This window comes from Pinus tabuliformis, chromosome 1_2, assembly GCF_031772625.1.
Source record: "Pinus tabuliformis cultivar Carrire ecotype Pingquan chromosome 1_2, CPIR1, whole genome shotgun sequence".
Taxonomy (NCBI): domain Eukaryota; kingdom Viridiplantae; phylum Streptophyta; class Pinopsida; order Pinales; family Pinaceae; genus Pinus; species Pinus tabuliformis.
Window position 1 is genome coordinate 1010368977 of NC_142298.1, and position 12188 is coordinate 1010381164.

At 34.3% G+C, this 12188-nt stretch overlaps 1 pseudogene; it reads left to right on the forward strand.

Moving 5' to 3' along the window:
- The first annotated feature begins 758 nt into the window (after window positions 1-758).
- The window catches only part of LOC149209528 (heparanase-like protein 3), a 31657-nt pseudogene continuing 20227 nt past the window's right edge, over window positions 759-12188 (forward strand).

Sequence of the window (12188 nt, forward strand, 5' to 3'; positions counted from 1 at the left end):
AGAATTTCACATGGCATATGTGAAAGCGATGAAGGACCCAATGAAGAAATGGAATCCATTACCATACCTGGTAATAAAAGATGATCTCCTCATGGTAGTGTAGGGTTGGTTGGAGGAATGGATGACTCCACCCAGTGGAGCAATTGAAGCAATTGAAACAAAGAAGGGTACCTCGCAAGGTGCAAGTAGGAGTAGAAAATATGTACATGAAGAAACAAAGGAAATGAGAACACCTCAGTGTTGCAGAGGTATTAGAAGATTCGCCCTTTGTGGTGAAAATGTGTCCAAGAAATAAGTAGAAGGAGGATAAGGGTAAGGGAGTAGTGTCATTCGTCCTCACTAATGGGGACATCGACGAGATAGCAGAAAATATCTAGGAGATCAACACAAAAACCTGGGACAAGATTGATGATTGTTGTAGAGTGATCTTGGCTGAGGCGCTATAGGGGATCGGGGAGCTGAAGGCATTGCCACAAGTAGTGAGGAAACCAGAGTAGGTAACCCAACCGTTACAGCCAGAACAAAGACTACAAACAACTTTTGGAGTTAGGATGTTATAGGTGCCAGTTAGGGCACTGAATTTTGAAGATGTAGCAGACAAAGAGTGAGCCAAAGCATGGCATAGTGTCTAGACGAATTCCATTGTTCTACCCCTCCAGGTGCTACATGAATTTCACCAAGGTATCACCATAGATCTGTATGAACGATAAAAGTGTATGTCATTGTTAAAATCAAAGGCAGAGTTAGAAAAAGAATAGATGAAGAAGGCACTAGAGAAATTTGCCAAGGATAGAGACGAAGAAAGGGATCAAAGAGAACAACTGAAGAAGGCCATTGCTAAGACTTGCAACACATTTCCAGACGTGCAGGTCTATGAGCATGAACCACAAGCAGAAAAGGTTGCGAATCTTGCCCTCGCAATCAAGGACTCAAAGGATACACCACTAGAGGTTTGATCATAGATACAAAGGGACCTCAGAGTGGCATTGAAAGGCATATATGATAGGGTGGTAGATTGTGGAACTTATTTCTCGATGATATGATAAATATTTGGACCTCACTATAGGAGGATCCAAACATCCTAAAGATTGAGGAGGAACTACAGGCCAAGAAGCAAGATGATGAGATCCTGGTAGCTGTGAAGACCTTACCAGTCTTGCAGAGGCTTACCATCATTATTGAAGGGAAGAACCTCTAGGTGAAAATGGATAATATTCGGAGGAAAGAACATATCTTGCAGGAGAGGACTTAGCCCTGGCAGGAGAAATCCTTGCAAATTTCATAGGTAGTGGATGAGAGGCTGAAGCAATTGAAGAGAAGGGAAGTGGAAATACTACAAAATAATGTTGGCCCTACTATAGAAGCTTTCCTGAAAGAGGTGCGTTAGGAAGAAAAATTGATGGTAGAAAAGGATCAGTATTACAATGCACTGTACAACAGGATCACAACAAAGATAAAGGGCGTCGAAGCTAAGTGACTGGGGATGAGTCAGGGTGAGTGGTGGGGGCCTATTGGGCATGGACCAACTTGGTACAAGTTTTGGGTAAAATACCCGCAGAAGGAGCGGACCGCGTGGATCTCACGAAGATATATTCATCGCGCTATCTTTTATGGGTTTGGGAATGGGACAAAGCCCTTATTTTGTAATCGGTATCGGGTATTAGTCCTTGTTTTATGGATCCATGCTATGTGGACCATGGTATTTGTAAAGGTGAAATGCATTTAAGGATGTGTAATACCTTAGCGAAGGAAGTAGAACATAATAGAAGATCATAAGCGATTGAGCCCTCTTTTGTATGTAGTTTTAGAGAAGGCTCCACAATTGAGTGTGGGGAGACCTTGAAAAGTATGTAGCTGACTGCACAGACCACCTACAGCTAGGTGTACAGGTCAGAGAAGTGCATGTAATTTAAGATCCTTTTAGTAAATAATAAATTTTTGGTGAAGTGTTCCATCTCTTTATGTATTTATCGTTTATTGTTATGTATCTTGTTATGCATACCTTTCACTAAATTATGCACAAAACTGTAAGATATATTGTTATTTGTTAGAGTTCATGGGTTTAATGTGAATCTATTAAATTAATCATATGTACAAATTTTTTATGCATGCGAAGTTATAAGATCAATATAAAGTAGAAGTAAATACATGGTGCCACTACATGGAGATGCCTTTGGATGCAGAAACCTAGTTTTGTAGCCTCGCATAACTTCTTTGGGTGAGACTACAACCTTGCAGGTCGTTGATGAAAGGGGTTCTAGCTGAGGGCTTTGTTAGTGTGCAACACACTTTGAACTTGGGTCAAGCCCCCTCAAACCAAAATATTTACAACGGAATGAGTTTGTGAGTCTAATGTTGAAAATAATCACCATTGACAAGTAGTTACAACAACTTTCCATCAAGATTCTCCAAGATGAATGTGTTGTTTCCTTGAACTGGAGCTATTTTGAATGGTCCAATCCATAAAGCATAAAACTTGCTATGTTTTCCTTTGTCTTCTCACCTAACAACACGTCTGAGTATAAGGCCTCCTTGCTAGGACACTCTATCTTTAGCCTTTTTGTCAAACACAACTTTCATCTTATCTTCGTATTTGATCAGATTTTGTGCCACTTGTTCTCTACTCTCACTTAGTTCCACCAATGGATTAATTGTTATAGTCAATGGGTTTGAATGTTCCTCTTCATCTTGAATTAATTTAGCCACATGCATAACTAATTAGCTAGGAAACAAGGTTGTAGTCCTACATACTAGCTCAAAAGTGGATTTCCCAGTGGATCTTTTCATTGCCACCCTATTTTCCCAAAGTAAAAATTTTAGTTGAAAATCACAATTCTATTTGTTCTGTGCAATAATATTTTTTAGAACTCTATCCAAAGTCTTAGTAGAAGACTTGACCAATCCATTCCCTTATGGGTAATAAGCAGTTGAATGGCTGAGTGTGATATTATAACTTTGGCATAAATTAATAAGTTTGGAAGACTTAAACACTTGGACATTATCAATTACTATTTTATTTGGATACCAAACCTTGCTAGAATGTCTTCTTCAATAAATATAATAACCATTGAGTCATTTTTTATCTGAGTAGGTATGGATTCCACCCATTTTGAAAAATAGTCTATAGTAGTTAAAATCTGCTTGTGTTGTCCACTGGATGGTGAGTGTATTTCACTTATGAAATCCAATCCCTAATGCCTGAATGGCTCCTCTACAAATACTGGGATTAAAGGTAAATGTGTCAACTTCTTCTTTTCAACAAATATTTGGCACTCCTTACAAAAATTTACCAATTTATACAGATAAGAGACCATTGTTGACTAGTAAAAACTAGCCTTCAAGATATTATGAGTTGCCACCTTCCAATTATAGTGTCCCCCAAAAGAACATGCATGAAATTAATTAAAGAATTTAGGGATCTCCTCTTTTTTTAGACATGACAACAACACCCCAACAAGATCGTTTCAATGCAATTGACCATTCGAAATGAAAAAAATTGAGCTTTCAATATCAAGGCCTTATACTTGGCTCTATCAAAATTTGGTGGAAAACTAAGAAACAATAAGTAATGGAAAATGCATTTGTACCATTCTAAACACAAGTATTTATATGCATTTTTTTTTCATTTCCTTTTCTAGATTTATCTTTCTCAACTTCTACATTTATTCTAGAATATTAAACCAACAAATTAATGCTCAATGCTTGATAATTCGCCTCTAACAAAATTTTAGCTAGTCCTTTCCCTTTTATAAATTTTTTTGGCTTTATGTCCATGTCATATCTATTTATCTTTGCAATTCGTTTTCCTATTTTACCTTCACTATCTCCCTATGTCAAAACATCCTTGACTGATGTTGTGGGAACATAAGCTACTATCCTTGATTGCAACACATATGTATTGAATGATTTTCATGTTTTGACAAGTGCATAGGATTGTTTTCTAAAATGTTATACTCCATTTCAACATCCTTTATAACCTAATTGAAGAAAGAAACATGTTTCTCTTTCTCATCATTGTTTTTTCTATAACAACACAACTGCAATAGTGGTGGGTGATGCAAAAGAAAATACCAGTAAACACTTATAATTTGGACCAGCTAGGATAATAGCTTCTCCAAAATATTTCTTAATTCTTTAAAATGAATCTCTAGATTCAGGAGTCCACTTTCCCTCTTTATCCTTTCTCAACACATCAATAAATTCCTTTCCAATTTTTGCATAATTAGGAACAAATCTTCTCAAGAAATTAATTCTCCCAAGAAAAAAATAGTTATATCATCAAGGTAAATGACTACAAATTTGTCTTTCTCTCCAATGAAGGGTATGTCTATCATTCTCTGAAATGTGGCACCTACATTCATGAGATCAAAAAACATCTTAGCATACATGAACATGCCCCGTGGTTAGTTGTGAATGTTTTATTTTTCTAGTCATTTGGATGGACGCAATATGATTATAACTAGAAAACCCATCTATCATTGAAAATCTTGAGGACCCTACTACCTTCTATAAAATATAATCCATCTTGGGAAAGGGATAGTTGTCTTTTAGAGATTCTCTGTTTAGGTTCCTAAAATATATGCACAATCTTATTTATCCATTATTTTTTCTCATTGGGACAAGGTTTGCAACCCAATCCGAGTATCTTAAAGGGACAATAATATTAGCTCGAAGTAGCTTCTTAACAAATTTTTCTATCAAAGGAAGAATCAAGGGATTCATTTTCCTAAGTTCCTCTTTATAAGGCTTCACTCCTGGTTTCAATGGAATTTTATGTTGAATAATATATGTTTTATATGTCTTCAAGTTCTCAAATGACCAAGCAAAGATATCACAATACTTTTTAAATAAATATGTGTAGCTTTGTTTATAATATTTAGGGATCCCTTTTGTTAATTTGATTAGTCTAGGTTGTTGCTTTGTACCAATGTTACAGTATTCAATATCATCTCTCTAACTTTGTTTGCTTACTTTGGCAGGAACTTTATTTGCATCAAACAACCTTTCTAGTGGTAGATGTCCTTTTGGAATTACATTTCCTTTCAACTATAGAATCTTATGATCGTCCATAGAATCCTTCCAAGGAAACCCCTCTTCAACCTACTCTTGTTCACTTATACCTCTTCTTCCTAATAAATTACTGAAACATAGAACTACCTAACTACCACCATAAAATGCTTGATTTTTCTTCATCCTCAAAGACTTGCCAATATTTCACATTATCGGGTACTGAAGGTCTATACCTCACTTCAAATTCATATCTAAAGTGAGGGTTTTGTGGGGGTTTACACATCTGCCACTTCTAAGGAGTCTTCCAATTTATTCTTTTCCCTTGGAAAAAGATGTGTATTAAAAGTTGAGAAAAAAATTTCAATCAAATCCCAAGCTTCGTTTCTATATGACCTCAGCCCTAGATGCTTGGTATGACATTGGACTTTTATCCATTTAATGACCAACTTAGAAACCCCAAATACAGACAAACACTCTATTTTCAGGTTCTTTGCAACTTGTAATCCCAGAATAGTAATGCTTCATATTCTATGATATTATTTGTTGAATAAAACTCCAATTTTTAAGAAAGAGGGATTACTTCACCTCTAGGAGGCACCAAAAAGACTCCCACACCATCACCTTCCCTATAGTATGCTCCATAAAAATATAAATTCCAAATGGAGTTCTAAATTGCTTCTGGTTTCTGACCATCGATTGGAACTTCAACCTAAACATCTTCAGCTCTCTCAACATCTACTTCTAATAGAAAACAAGAAAAATCCTTCTCCTAGCCATACAGTGGGGAGTTATTTGGATTACCTTCTTTGGTAATAGTTTTGGTAAACCTTGATTCTTTGTATAAAGTTGTTCTTCCCCACCAAAAAATGGAATTATTTCATACATGAGGTCCAACTTGATAGATCCTCCAAGTTTCATCCCCCAAGACCTTAAAAACAACATGCCAAACCATGTTGGAATATCAAACTACAATATCCATTACTATACTTATGACATGAACTTATTCTAGAATGACCACCAAGTATTTTATAACACCAATACATTTTATTATTTTTGAATCAAAAGAGTAGAAATCCTTATATGGTTTAGCGATTTGTAAACCACGCTGCTCCATAGTAGGCATAAACATAAGATTATGAGAGGCACCTAAATCAAGCATATAATTATGCAACATGAAATCATGAATTAACAGGGTCATATAAAAAGAAGTGGTAGAGTCCTACTCCTGTAGATGTGCTTCAAACATTACAACAAGCTTTTCTTCCTGTAGGTTTACACTGCCTTGAGTTGTAGTTATTGGTGTAAAATTTATGAAATCAGCAATCTAGTTTTTGTAAGTAGGTTGTCTTGCCAAATCTACCAAAGGTATGGATATATTTACTTTTTATAACTCCTTTTCAAGATTGAAAGTGTTAATTCCTTTCTATATCTTTATTTTATCATATACCTCCTCATTCTCTTGAATTTCATGCTTCTACTGTATATGTTTCTTTAATTGATTTGTTTGGCTGGGCTTAGCTTGTTGAGAGTGCGATGGCTCTCCTTTGGTTAACATAATGATCTGAATAGGCTTCTTATCCTTATCATTACTCCTTGGTGCATTTTGTTGGGATTTATCATCAGTTTGGTCTTGAATTTTGGACCTCTTCCTAGATCTAAGATCATATCTTTTATGTTAAATTCATCCTGCATAAAATATGCAAACTTCTTACAATAAGCATCAATTTCCTCTTCATCTAAGGGGTTATCTATATTTAAGCCTTCTTCCTGTGCTTCTATTTCTTCTTCTTCTTCTTCTTCCTCTGACAGTGTAGAATATTGATTCTCCTAAAACTTGAGTCCTTCTAAATTCTCCTCTAGTTCATCCTCTATGTATAGAGGTGGTTAAATTTGATCTCGTTGATATTTCCTTTCCCTATGAAAGATATATAGAGGAGGCCTCCTAAATTGGGGATTGAAATTCCTATTTTGGCCTTGTTAAATTTGTCTAGGAGGGTTTTTATTTTCTATTTCTAACTTCACCTTTTTATTTGAAATATTTCTGATTACTTTAGTGATTTCATCCAATTTTTGTTCCTACATGTCCTTATCCTAGCCTAAATGGTGATCTTATTCTTTTCCCTTCCTTCTGTCAACATGTTCTACCTTTTCTTTCAGTTTTCCAGCTATTGCTAAATTTTCTTCCACCTCTAAAGCATTGATCTGAATTTGATCAAAGAGTAGATGACTTTCTTTCTCTCAAGGTATAACCAAAATCAAAATTAAAATCGCTTGCAAAGACCACCTTTGCATCTACTAGTGGAGGCTTGACTTCTGGTGGCAATATGTTGTAAATATTATTAAATATTTTTATAGAACCAACAACATCTTCATTACCCTTCGTATCCATTAAACTCTGTTAAGAAATACCCACAATATTTCTTCTCTCCACTTTTTTTCAATTTTTTTTTTTATAATTCCTCCCATGTGTTGATTGAGTTGGGAGGTAGGGTTTTAAATCATTTTCTTGCTTCCCCACCTAAATATTGTTCAAACGACCTCATTACCACATCAAGATGTTCCACATTAAGGTTCTCAGTAAATGCATAGAGTGTTTCCAGATGTTTTTGGGTTGTTATTTCATCTTATCCAGTATAATGAGGTAAAATATTTACATAATCATGTGCCATGGGATTCATTGGTTGTGGAAAATTCAGAGGAGCATACCTATTAAGAAAAAAACCTTGGTATTTCCATGTTTTGAAGTGGAGGTGGAGGAAGTTTTATATTTTGAGATGCATATGAAGAATGGGGGTTTGTAGTTGTTAGAACAAGTTGTGAGATAACTGTAAGATCTTGAGGTGAGATTGTTGTCAAAATATCTTTAATCTCTTCTACTTTTGGGAACACCACGAAAGAGAAAGAACTAGACTCATAAGGGTTCCCTTCTAATATAGTTTCAGAGAAAAGAAAATTGGGAGGAGGAATCCCTCCTAAAATTTCTAAAGTCATTGATGCGATCTCAGGGATATTTATTTTAGCCCTTTGAGAACTGGAAGTTGAAACCTCTGGAGAAGATATGGTATAACTGGGGGTATTTGTAGACTTTTCTCTCTAAATTATTTTCGAAATAAGCTTCTCTAGATCAAATAAAACTGGATGTTGTTGTTGGGAGGTATCAAAACGAGAATGAGATCTTCTAAAAGGAAATATTATTACTCTTTAACTCCCTCTTTTGAGTGATCTCAAACCACACTTCCTTTTCCATCAATTTAAAGGAATTCTCATGAATAAAACCTACGGAAAAGCATTCAAATCCATTCCCCAAAAACGATGCTAAAATATGTTGTAACCCTTAGAGACAACCCCTGTGATGAAAAGAGGTTAGTTCCCAGGGTATTGACACAATTCTTTGAAACATTTATGCATTCTTCTCAATTTCAACAACAAATTATACATTTCTCTTGTTACTTTTGCTCAGAGACAAACCCTTAGAGTGAAATGAGATTTGAGTCTTGGGAGAATTGATAGGGAACTTCAATTGAATTGCATATTTGTGGTTACAACATTTAATTAACATTGTAGTATGGTGATAAGAATTGCAAAGAATATTAAATGAGATGTACAAATCTAAATAGAATCCTATACACCATATATCTAGCAGAAAATGTGGAATGGGAGAAAATGAAATGATGAAACTGTGGAGCATTTCATTAAGGCTTCTTAGATAAAAATTTAAAGGTATGTTTAGCTATTCACATAGCATTGATAAATATATTTATCAAAAGAAACCAAAACCTACATTACACGAGTTTCAAAAGAAATATTACATAGAAAAAGAACACATACTGCAATTGTCAAACAATATAAATGACTTCAATATTCTTCATTAATCTCCCAAAAGGGGCTATGTACATTACAAAATAGAATTTCTAAGAACCAATGTCTAAGAAAAAAACTTTGAATCCCATTAAATGAGTTTTTCTATCCCCTTTTAATGAAAATATCATCCTTAAAAAGAATTTGTTAGGCCCGTACACTAGTAGTATAGGGGCCTAACATGAATTACAAGTAAATGTCAGAATATATAGTTGTCTAATTACCTAGTTGTTTCACTATCCAAATGACTTATATGTATAACTATCCTGTAACTAAAACTAACACATAATTACAAAGTAGAAAGGCCACAATTGCATGGGTAGTAGAACTCGGCCCCTGGGGCCCAATAATTAGACCTTCGACTTCGACTACTACCTGCTGAAGTAGACTTTCACATATTTCCCAAAGAGCTTTGTATGGGGTTGGAATTTGAACCATCCTTCAGAATGTAACCTTCATTCATGAAAAACTAGTATAATTAGGTGTTGATTCAAATAATTCTTCATCATCCACAACAACTAGAAGTCCCTTTGTAGGAAATTAACCACAATATTTCCTTTCAACACTACAATCTTTTCCAAGGATGAATCTAACCTAAATTTTGCAGCTATCTATTCCTTGCCATAGGATTCCCATGCAATTAAGCTTCCATCTATGTTCCAACATCCTGGTAACCTAGTTCTTTGTCTCTGGTTAAATCTGGAGTCAGAGACAACAACACAATTTTTTACTACTTCTAATTTTCTTTTAGTTTGAATGTGAATATTATTTTTCTCAATGCCTCTATTGATTTCCATAATAACCTCAGCCCTATCAACAATATGTATTATTTTCTTTTTTACTGTTGATTTCTCATTTATAAATTTCACGATCTTTCTAGCTCTCTGTGCCCTTTCTGCACTTCCAACATAGTCATCGATCAAACGCGAAAATTATCTAGTACCTGTCTTTTTGAGGTAGAAAAAAATCACTCAATTTTGAAAAATGGTGATTCAGAATACACCCTTTTTTTGGAGCATATTTTTGGCACTTTAATTTTTTTTATGTATCAAGTATGAACATTTTTTTTTAAATGTTAGTGATTTTCATGCTGATTTTGAAAAGTGTTGATGCAACATTAACACATTTTTTTAGAGGGCTTATTTTTGACACTTTAAATTTTTTTATGTATCAAGTGTGAACATTTTTTTTGTTAGAGATTTCATCTTGATTTTCAAAAGTGCTGCTGAGCATCAACCCTTTTTGTTTAGAGGGCTTATTTTTTACGCTTTAAATTTTCTAATGTATTAAGTGTGGATAAGTTTTATTAAATGTTGGTGACTTTCATGTTGGTAATAATAGTAATAATAAAAAAAAAACAAGAGAAAAAAATCAAATATATAAAATATATAAAAAAAACCATAAAAATGTAAAAAAAAAACCAAAATTAACTTGTACAAATAAAAATTTGAATAAAAATTTGTATATATATCTATATATATATATATATATATATATATATATATATATATATGAAAAATTAAGAAAAACAATTAAAAATAAAATAAAAATTTAGGAAGTTTTTTTTTTTTTTAATTAAAATTATAGAAACTATTAAAAAAAACTATATATATATAATTAAAAAAATAAAAAATTTAAAAATAAAATAAAATTTAAAAAAATCCCGCCACCTCTCCTTGCACCCCACCCAACTGTTTGCCCCCCTCCCCCTTCCCTTTAATCCCCACCGCACCCCTACCTCCCCTCCCTTGCTCCTCGCGCCAGTCCCTCCCTTCCCTACCTACCCTCCCAACCAAACCCCGCTCCCTCGTTCCCCACCCACCTTTGCCCACCCCATCCTCCCCCTCACCCTCCCCACACCGCCTTCCCCAAGCGGGGGGCGACGCATGGTGGGGGGTGGGGTTTGCATGTAGTTAGGAGGGTGAGGGTGAGCGGGGAGCGAGGGAGGGGGGTTGGGGTGGGGAGAGGAGTGGGTCGGTGGGGAGTGAGGGAAGGGTGGTTGTGGTGGGGCAAGGTAGGAGGGGGGGAGGCAATGCGAGGTGGGTGGGGTTGTGTGGGGTGGAAGGGGGATTGGAGGGAGGCACAACGATAGTGGAGTGGGACGGAGGGAGGTGTGGCAGGTGGTAGGATTTCTTTTTTAATATATATATATATATATATATATATATATATATATATATATATATATTTTTTTTTTTTTTTTTTTTTTTTTTCATTTTTTTATTTAAATATTTTCTTAAATTTTTTAATTTTTAATTTTAATTTTTTTTTTTAAGTTTTTTTTTTTAATTCATTTTTTTGTAATTATTTTTTTTTTAATAAGGTTTTTATTTATTTATTTATTTTTAACTTTAAAAAATCATATATTTTTATAAAAAATATAAATAAATAATAATAATAATAAATAATATTTTTTTCTTTTTATTCAAATTTTTCATTTTTACAAAATATTTTTGGATTTTATTTTTTTTTGGGAAGGGAAATAGCAGTAAGAAAAATGAAAAGGAAATATGAATAAGGGAGGGGAAGGGAAACAACAATAGGAGAAAGGAAAAGGAAATAATAATAAGAGATAAGAGAGAAGAGGGGAAGGGAAATAACAGTAGGAGAAAGGAAAAGGAAATAAGAATAAGAGATAAGAGCCTTTCTCTTATTCTTATTTCCTTTTCCTTTCTCCTACTGCTATTTCTTATTCTTATTTCTTCTCTCTTGTCTCTTATTCTTATTTCCTTTTCCTTTCTCCTACTACTATACTATCTTCTTATTCTTATTTCTTCTCTCTTATCTCTTATTCTAAGAGAGAAGAAATAAGAATGAGAAATAACAGTAGGAGAAGGGAAAAGGGAATAAGAATAAGAGACAAAGAGAGAAGAAAATAAAGAAATAAAGGGGAATAGAAGAATAACAAGTAGCAGTAGGAGAAAAGGAAATAAATGAATAGAGATAAAAGTGAAGAAATAAGAATAAGAGGGGAAGGAAAATAGCAGTAGTAGAAAGGAAAAGGAAATAAGAATAAGAGAGATAGAGAATAAGAGAAGGAGGGGTAGGGAGGGAGGGTATGGAGGAGAAAGTAAAAGGAAAGAAATAAGAGTCTTATTCTTATCTTCTTCTCTCTTCTCTCTTATTCTTATTTCCTTTTCCTTTCTCCTATTGATATTTCCCTTGGGGAAGGGAAATAGCTGTAGGAGAAAGGAAAAGGAAATAAGCATAAGAGAAAGGAAGTAAGAATAAGAGGGGAAGGGAAATAGCAGTAGGAGAAACGAAAAGAAAATAAGAATAAGAGAAAGAAAGACTAAGAATAAGAATAAGAGAAAGGAAAC